We start from the raw sequence: 9,571 nt of genomic DNA on the forward strand, positions 1-9,571 counted from the left end.
TTCAGCACCAAGGCCCTTTCCTCTCTCCTCTGGGTTGTTAGAATGGGCTCTTACCTGCTTGCCTATCATTGCTGTCCATGTTTATAGCAGAAGCCTGCCACACAATGGCTTACAAGCTCTACACTGCTCATCCTCATGCCCACGTGGTGGTCCTCTTCCTGTGTCCCCCTTTTTCTGCCTTAAACTCATTTTAGATACTCAGCAGCTCGCTGTCTCTGACCTGGTCATATCTTTTTAAAATATTCCTTCACTCCCCTTTCTTGCTTTCTTTATTAAATTAAAACCAATGTCACTGTTGTTGCCAGCACCCAGCAGCAATATTATCCTTGTCTGAAATACTGCATATATATTTCTTACTAGATCATCTCCCCAACCAGTAGAAAAAAATTCTTATTGCCAGAAATATCTGAGGTTTTGTTCTTTGCTATGTTTACAATGCCTGTAAAATGGTAGGTTATCAATATTTGAATTGTCTAGGCACAACCTATGAGATCCTAGCAGGCTAGATTTTCTTGGGTCTCTTGCAGGGGAGAGGAACAAGATGGTTTATGTGGAGGAGATTCTCCTTCTAATTACTCCTTCCTTGAGAATTGTAACCAAAGTCTTTTGTCTTAAGAGAGCTGGTCTTTTCTGACCGCTGCTTCCTTTCTTTTATTTTTTGAGAATTTTTTTACAATGTTTTTAGATCATATTCACCCCTCCTCCAACTCCTCTCAGATCTCCCCCTTTCTCAACCCGCACAACTTTGTGTCCTTCCCCGCCCACCCCCCATCATCAAATCCAATTTGTGCTGCCCATATATTCTTGGATGTGTGGCCTTCCACGGCAGTGTGATCGATTTACCAAGGGCAAAACTCTTAAAGAAAACTGGCTCCTGTCTTCCAACAGCTATCAGTTGCCAATACTCCTTTGCCGGAGGTGGGACTTCATGTCCACCTTCCCTCTCCATGCAGGGCTTTCGTCTGACTTGACCTTACACAAGGCTTGTGAATAGAGTCACACTCGCTGAGCTCTTGTGCAGCTGCCCTGTTGTATCCAGAGGACTCTGCTTTCTTGTATTCATTCACCACCTCTGGCTCTTAGAGTCTTTCCACCCTGCCTTTTACAATGATACTTGAACCCTGGGAGGAGAGGGTGTGAGACGGATTTCCCATTTAGGGCCAAGCGTTCTGCAGTCTCGTGTACTTGGCACCTTGACCAGTTGTGGGTCTCTGTGTTCATTTACATCTAATGTAAATGGACGCAAATCGATTTTTCTGATGAGGATTGACATATGCATTGGTCTATGGCTATAATAATGGCTGGGTAAGAATTGGTTTGCTACTATGTCCATTTAGTAGAATAGCACTAGTAGGTTCTTCCCTAGAGCCTAACCTGTCGAGCCACAAATTATTGGCCTGACAATGGTGCCCAGGTATGGGTTTCATCTTATAGAGTGGGCCTTAAATCCGATTAGAAAACAGTTTGTCTCTCCGTGATGTTCACGCTATTACACTATCAGGCTTGTCTTGCCAGGCCAGACATGATTGTAGCTTTCAGGGTTCACAGCTAAGACTGATGATTATGTTTTTGCTTTGGTAGTGTGCAAATTAGTCAGTATTAGTTTGAATGATGGTGTCCTTTGCTGTACAAAGCATTTTAGCGTTGTGAAGTCCTATTTCTTAATTGTTGGTCTTTTGACGATTTTATTTACGTGTATGGATGTTTTAACTGCATGCATGTTTGTGTACCATGTGTTACCTGGTGCTAGAAGAGGCCAGAAGAGGGTGTTGAATCCCCTAGGACTGAAGCTACAGATAGTTGTGAGTTTTTGTGTGTGTATTTAGAATGAACCTCAGTCCTCTGGAAGGGCAATCAGTGCTCTTAACCACTGAACCATCTCTCCACGTGCCGAACTGTTGATCTGAACTTCCTGTGCTATTGGAGTCCTGACCAGAAAGGCTTTCTGTTCCAATAAGCTCAAGCATATTCCTTACTTTCTCCTCTGTTAGGTCCAGGGCTCCAGGTCTTATGTTGAGTTCAGCTTTGTGAGGTGTGGGAGATAAGGATCAAGTTCCATTCTTCTCCGTATAGGTATTCAATCTGACCAGCACTGTACTTGGCTGGCACTGAAAACACGTTTTTTAGGTTAGGGCAGCAGCATCAAGCACACTGATCAGGTTCATGGAAATCTGAAATTAAGACATGTGAAAGTATACTTAGCTGGCAGGGGAGATACCATGATCACCAAGGTGGTTTTCCTAGGGCCAGGCTCATCCATTGTGCTCCATATGTGCTGAGCCCTGCAATTTCTCCAAATGCGGGACACTCAGCTGCAAAATTTGTGGTGGTGAGGGACTGCATTCACACCCTCCCCAGGAGAAAAGACACACAAAAGTCCCAGGACATGGTGGCTCACACCTTAGTCCCATTACCTGAGGCTGAAGTCAGGATTACCTTCAGTTTGTCTGAGGCCAAACTGGACTTCCTTGTGGGTTATAGGTCAGCTTGGGTTATAGAATGAGACTTTGTGTCGAAAGAAGGATAATAAAATAGAATAAAAGGTGAGATAGGGTTTTAAGGAAAAGTTTTATTAAAATGATTTTTAAGTAAAACAATTTTATTTAATGTATTTATTTAAAATGCTTTGTAATAGTAGTATCTTCTAATGGTATGACTTAAATGGACTCAAAGGCATAACAGCCCCTCCCCCCCCACTTCCCTTCAATTACTAACAGTCTCTACCTCAATCCCATCAATGGTGGCAGGCTAAAGTTACTGTCAAAATGGTAAAGTATCCAGGCTTCCTTGTCCTTTGTTTGCTTCAAAACTTTCGGACATTTCTCGGCTTGCTATTTGTCACCATTGTAATAATGTAAGTTGAAATTAAGGTAGTCAACGTCACAGCTTCTGGGAAATAACTGGGCATAGGGAGAATAGCAGTTCCTGACTGGAAGGAAATTTAGAGCCAGGACTAAATTTCCGGGACTGTAGTTGAATGTATTTCATTAGCTCACGTAATTGATAGCGATGCTAATGCGTTAAAATGATTATTCTTTAGTGCCCAGCTTGCAACATTAGCACACATGTATTTCATTAACACACATAAGCAAGAGCATTTATACGTGTGGTAGCAAATGAGCTTTTAAAAGTCATTTTGTAATGAGTGGGTGTTCGTGTGGCTGATCCACGAGTGTGTGTAAATGTGACCACCCCTGCATGCCACGGTGACATCTTTAAGTAATTGGAAATTCAGTGGAGAAGTTCTGTCCAGCCTTAGGACTAAGCTCAGTTAAAAGGTTATACCTTTTAATAGCGAAATAGGTTGCCCTCTCAGACATACCTCAGAGTGGAGAATTTATTATATGAGGTACAATCTCATTGGGTTCATTGGGTATGCAAGGTAAATAACCTCATTAAGAATGGGAACTGAAGGAGATTCAGTGCTATTCAAATAGGGCAAAAGAGGCCAACAAGGCAGAACAACCTTGCAGTTAAGGAAGTCAGCCACTGCTTTTATTTCGTGTTGAATAAAACAGATCACCAGGTTTGCTACTTAAAATCGAGAGGAGCCAAAAAAAGAGGTCTGAGCAGATTTATTTTTTTGTTCAAAGCATTGGATTAGAACATAGCTTCTTGGTCATGAATTAATGGAACTATTCCCAAAAGGTAGAAAATGTTTATTCTCACGAGTGTATCTTTAAAGGGCTGTAAAGGAAGAGATCCTCTTGGACACATTCCCCCAAATGTGGGCATACCCCAGTAGCTGACTTAAACATTTTCATGTTTCCCAAACTTTCTCTTATGCTAGAATTTATTTATTTAATTTTGATTAAAAATAAAGTTATTTCCATATAGTATATCTCAAATACAGTTTTCCCTTCCTTATTCCCTTGCAGATCCTCCCTGCCTCTCCATCTTTCCAACTGCAGGCCTTTTTCTTCTTTTAAATGAAAACAAACAGGCAAATAAAAAAAGACAGACTAGGATAAAATACAAGGAATAAGCTAACGAAAGAAAGGAAGGAAAAAAGGAAGGAAGGAAAGAGGGAAGGAATGAAGAAAGACCATGAAGAATGCACACACACACACACACACACAGAACCCTCACAACCGTAATATATTAGCAAAAGGTAAAAAAGAAAATGCCCAGACACAGTAATATGAGGCAGAAACTTCCCCCGAAATCCTTAGAGTTCATTTTGTGTTGGCTATCTGTTCCCGGGGATAGGCTTGCCCTTATGTGTGACTTGCATACCATACTGCGTTAGAGAAACTAAGTTTTCCTTTTTGAGTTGTTAATTGGAGACAGCTTGAGTCATGACTGGGAGAAGGTGTCCAGTTCCCCATCAGTTCTGGGACCCTGTTTTGTCTGGACCCATACAGGCCCTGTGCCCGCTGCCACAGTCTCTGTGAGGTCATAGGTGCATGGGTCCTGTTGGGTCTGGAAGGCCTCGTTGTCTTAGTGTCCTCATTCTCCATGGCTCTTAGAATCGTTCTGCTTCCACTTCCCCAAAGTTCCCTGAGTCTTGAGAAGAGGGCTTTGATGAAGACATTCCCATTAGGATGGAGTCTTCCAGGGTTTCTCACTCTGTGCACATTGTCTTGATGTGGATCTCCGTGTTTGTTACCACCAGGGGAAAGCTTCTCTAATGGTGGTGGAGTGAGACACTTATCTGTGAGCATAGCAGAATGTTGCTAGGAGTCATATTTCTACATTCCTTTGGAGGAACAGCACTATTTGGTCCATGGCCTATCCAGTCTTAGATTCTTGGCCACCCAAGCAGTGTCAGGCATGAGTTCCATCTTACGGAGTGGACCTTATATCCAACTAGATAGTGTTTGGTTACCCAGCTTTTGGTTACCCACTATTGCAAAAGTGTATCATGCAAGCAGGTCACCTAGAAGGGACAGATTGTAGTAGGGTTGGTGTTAACCTTTCTTTGTTAGTACACAGAGTACCTTTTATAACCATGGTAGGGGCGAAGGCACCAGCTTGAGCTCTCCATGTTCGTTGAGACCTAGGTGCCGTTTTCGGGAATAGCCTTACCCTTAGTTTGTGGAGAGCCTTGGTAATAGTCTGAGTTGTGCAGGAGTTTCCATGGTTTATATTGGAATTTCAAATTGGAGAGTGCTTCTTTTTATTGAGGTAACAAGCAGTATTCTGTCACCAATCAAAATGCAAATGTCTTGTCTTCTATGGTATGTACATTTATTTCTACTTGCTCGTCATCCAAAAGTTAAATTAGAGCTAACATGTTGGCTCAGTGGCATTTTCTACCAACCCCGAAAACCTGAGTGGTAAAGGTCTTTGCCTAGCCTGAAACTCTGAGTTTGACTCCGGGGACCCACATGATAGGAAGAAGTGGTTCTCTAAAGCTGTTCTCTGACCTCTGCATGTGTGCTGTAGTGTGCACGTGAACGCACGTGTGCACACAAACAAGCGTAATAATTTTAACTTGCATTGGAGTCCCTAGAACGAAACATTTCTAAAATAGAAAAGCCAGGTGGATGTTGGAGGTTATTTTGTTTAGGTTTTCTACATTTTCAGTTTGCCAAAAAGCTAACGCACATAGGACGTGCAGATATCTCCTGTCTTCTAGAAACACTTCATCTACATTTGGACCACAGCTTTTCCAGTAAAGTCTATTCCATGTTTCCATGGTACCAATTAGCTTTCAGGCAACTGGAACTAGGAGAAAGGGCCTAATACAACTCAGAAGGCACCTGTTGGCTCTACACGATATTTTCTCAGGTAAGTATTTCATTTCAAATCAGCAGTAGGGAAATGCAGCAAGTTTCACACCACAGGATTTAGGTCTTAAGTACTTGTGCCTAATCTGGGAGGCACTTTTTCTGTTTTTCTGTACCCAGCAGGCTTTTCCCCTTGTTTCTACAAATCAGCCCCAGTTCTTTATTTTTCCCCTTTGAATACTCTATCCCTACCTATCTTCTTACTATAATAATGTATTCATTTTTCTTCAAGATAAAAATTACAATTTTGTAATAACTTTTAAATCAGGATGTTGGCTTTTGTGAGAATATGTTACTAAGTTTATTTTTTGTTGATATTTTTATTGCAAATGTTAAGCTTTGGAAGGTCTATTTTTAACTCAATTTCCCTTCTAAGTCAAGTGGTATCATACATGTGAGTATTTCTTGAGCCATACATATCTCTTGGGAGAATATGCATCTTGCTTTTTGATGAATGTTCAAATGACTGTTAGAACTGGGTATCTTCAGGACTTGGCCTAGGAAGCTGAGCGAAAGATGGAACAGAATCATCCAGAAAGAACCTATGGTGTAGAGATTAACAGAATGTCCTCAAAACTTGTTAAAATTTTTGTAATTTTAGTGGGCTTTAAATTTTTTTTAAATTAACTTCTCTTAGGTTAAAATGTGAAGTATGTATTTTGTAGTAGAATTTTCATAAATAAATGCTATTATTCTTTGTCCTAGGTTTTTTCCCCTCCTTCACTGCCTCCTTCCTGTCCTCTGTCCCCACCCCCTTGGGCTGGTTCTCCTCCCCCCACATATGCCCTGTTCTGCTTTTCTATCACAAATATTCTATTACCTTCTCTCCCCAGCCCCCATTTCTTCTCTTCCACGAATACAATCCCCTGCTAACTTCACACATGCAAATATAAGCACACACATGCTTGGACACACAATAACTTTACATCTAGGTTTTGTGTATGAGAAAACATGTAGGGAATTAACCTTCGGAGTCAGGCCTATTTTACTCACTACAGCCTATCTCTAGTTCTGCAGATGTCATTATTTCTTTTTTCTTTACAGATAAGTTTGTACTTCATACAAATACAACATATTTATTATCCATTCCTCTGTTGATGGATATTTAGGCTAGTTTCATTTCCTTGCTATTACAAAAATGCAAATTTTTTTCATAATGTTCACTAATGATTGTCTGGGTTTCTCTGGAATCTATGACCTCCTGTTTCAATCTCTAATTTTACTAAGTTGCAGGATCAACTCTTTGATTGATTCTAGGTATCCTTTGTCTTTATTACATTAGTTTCTGCTCTGATATTTAATGCAGAACACCTACAGCTTTGGAGTTGGAATCATTAAATGTTTTTCTAGGATGCTTGGCCACAACATTCAGCTGTTTTTTTGTGATCCTCCTGATTTTTTAGTGGAAGCACTCAGCTGTACACTCCTTTCCTGGAACCTGCTTTAGCTCTCCCCAGCTGTGGCCTCAAAGTTCTGGTAAGTTTCTAAGTTCCTCCACGATTTCTTCAGTGACCCAGTGACCACTCAAGAGTGTATCATTCAGCCTGTTTGTATTTGTGTAGTTTTTTATGCCATTGAATTCTAGTTTTATTGCAGTGTAATCTGATAAAATACGAGCAATTGTTCCAATGATTTGCGATTTAGAATGAGGTCTACTTTAGAGACAGTGCATGTGCTATTCAGAAGAATGTGTCCTTTGTAGCTTTTCCACGGAGTGTCCTTTACCTATCTATCTGTTAAGCCATTTTCTCTGTGGTGTGGTTTAACACTGAGGTTTCCTTGAGTTTTGGTTTTAGATGACCTATTGGACTTGAGTGAACCACCCACTGCCATATCAGAGTACACTTGACCTTTTATATGCCTTGGTGTCTGTCTGGTCCATGTACATTTAAATTTGGTATACTGTCTCAATGCACTTTATCCAAGTTCAGAAGTTCCCCAAAGCTTGAGTCTTAGTGTAATGCTCACACTCCTCAGCCTTCCCTCCCCAGCGAGTGGGAATGTTTGAATGGCTGCAGGAGAGTAGAAAGGCACCTTTTCCGGACTTTCTTGCAATCATTAGAAGTAATTCTTGGAGACAAGTATATAGTTAGTTGCTCAAATCTACCGAAAAAAATTCGGAAAAAGAATCTTAGCTTTTGTTCCCTTCCCCATGCCCCCTGCCCTAGTCCTCGAGAGCCTTACTCTGTCTGCTGAAGCTCCTCATAGCTAAGAACATAGGGCAACCCTGTGAGTGCTATTTCACCTCGACACAGAAACAATTTCCTGAACCGTGTGATGTCTAAAGGAGACATTCCATGTGACACACTATGTTAGCATTCTCAAATTAAATAAAAATGCATTATTAAGGACCTGCGAAGGCAGTGCCTTAATCCAAGATGGCAGCCATAATAGACCAGGATATATGTAACTCATGTTCTGCTAGGTGACAGAGTTTGTATGATTTTTGCAAATCATCTGGAAGCTGAGACAAGACAGGTGGTATCATACCTCGGAAGCAGCCCCTTTTATAACTAGTTTCATCCGCGATGACACGTTTAGTGACAGGTATATAATAGATGTGCGAGTGTGGACATGGTCGGATACTCCAGAAAAGAATCACCGTGAAATCTTAGGTGCTCCGAACTCAATTTCTTTATATGACAAAGCCACAAAGTCAGCCCGGAATAGTGAAATTCCCATGAAATTAAATTGATCCTCGAATTATTGCCTAAATGATAGAACAGTAGGAGCCTAAGAACATATTAATGTTAATGTGAATTGCTCACCCAGTGCGGGGCAAGGCCAGTCACGCAGTGTGCCAGGCATGCTACAAAAAGCTATTATGCTCATCTTTTCATGGACGCATGGTTTATTTTATTCTAAAAACATTTGAGTTTTAAAGTTTTGATACCATGCCTTATGAATAAGAGCGTAATGAGGTTGAAAACCAGAATAGTGCTCACCACAGTGCGCAGAAATAGAAAGGAGAAGCGTTAGCCAAATGGCGCTTGTTCGAAGTCCCTTTTCTTAAAATCCAATTTAGGTTTTTGTCTCTTGTCTCATTAACCCCAAGATTTAGAAAAATCAAATGCTGCTCGAATAAAACGAGACTGACAATTCAAACTATTTTAAAAGGGTTTGGGTTTTGCTTCGATCATGCTCCTAAACGTTTTGCAATTAAATGTTCTCACGTTTATCCAATTTCTTTTTGCAACCTTTGTGGCTTATCCTGAAGTTTGAGTCCACCTGTCTTAAATGTATCCCGAGCTTTTATTTATGCGGTGAAAATATAGCAGATCAGAGGAATAAGTGCTTCTGATATTATGTTTTGTCATCTCCAGCTAAGAAGATTGAAACTCCGAGAAACAATTTTCTGAAGAAATGAAATCGTGTGCCCTCTGAACCCTTTGGGGAAAACAGCCTTTGTGTTTGCTCAGAATGCGAGACCGTGAAACAGGACAGGCTCAACAGCCGTCCGTGCCACGCATGTGACATTTCTGTCCGGGGTGTCTGAAACGATGTTCTAGAAGATTGGGGGGGGGTGTTATCTATCTATCTATCTATCTATCTATCTATCTATCTATCTATCTATCTATCTATCTATCTATCTATCATCTAAGAAATCAGTAGTAAAGATAATGCTGGCCCAATCTTGCTGATAGATTTTTCAAATCAGATATATACGTTCTTCTGGGGAACTTGGGAGACGCTTTGAAATCTTTGTGTTGAATGAATGAAGGAGGCTTTGAAGAGCTCTGTCATGGCGCCCTCTCTGAAAGCATTCGAGTGCTTCTGCTGTTACTCAACTCCTCCAAGTGGGTGTCTTGGTCTCGAGAGGGTGAAAGAATTCCTTGAAA

At 40.9% G+C, this 9,571-nt stretch overlaps 1 non-coding gene across 1 annotated transcript; it reads left to right on the forward strand.

Moving 5' to 3' along the window:
* The first annotated feature begins 2,194 nt into the window (after positions 1 to 2,194).
* LOC130864968 (U1 spliceosomal RNA) lies at positions 2,195 to 2,354 on the forward strand. Its single transcript, XR_009056016.1, has one exon. It is a non-coding gene; the product is annotated as a U1 spliceosomal RNA (small nuclear RNA).
* Positions 2,355 to 9,571: the final 7,217 nt, after the last annotated feature.

This window comes from Chionomys nivalis, chromosome 22, assembly GCF_950005125.1.
Source record: "Chionomys nivalis chromosome 22, mChiNiv1.1, whole genome shotgun sequence".
Classification (NCBI taxonomy): domain Eukaryota; kingdom Metazoa; phylum Chordata; class Mammalia; order Rodentia; family Cricetidae; genus Chionomys; species Chionomys nivalis.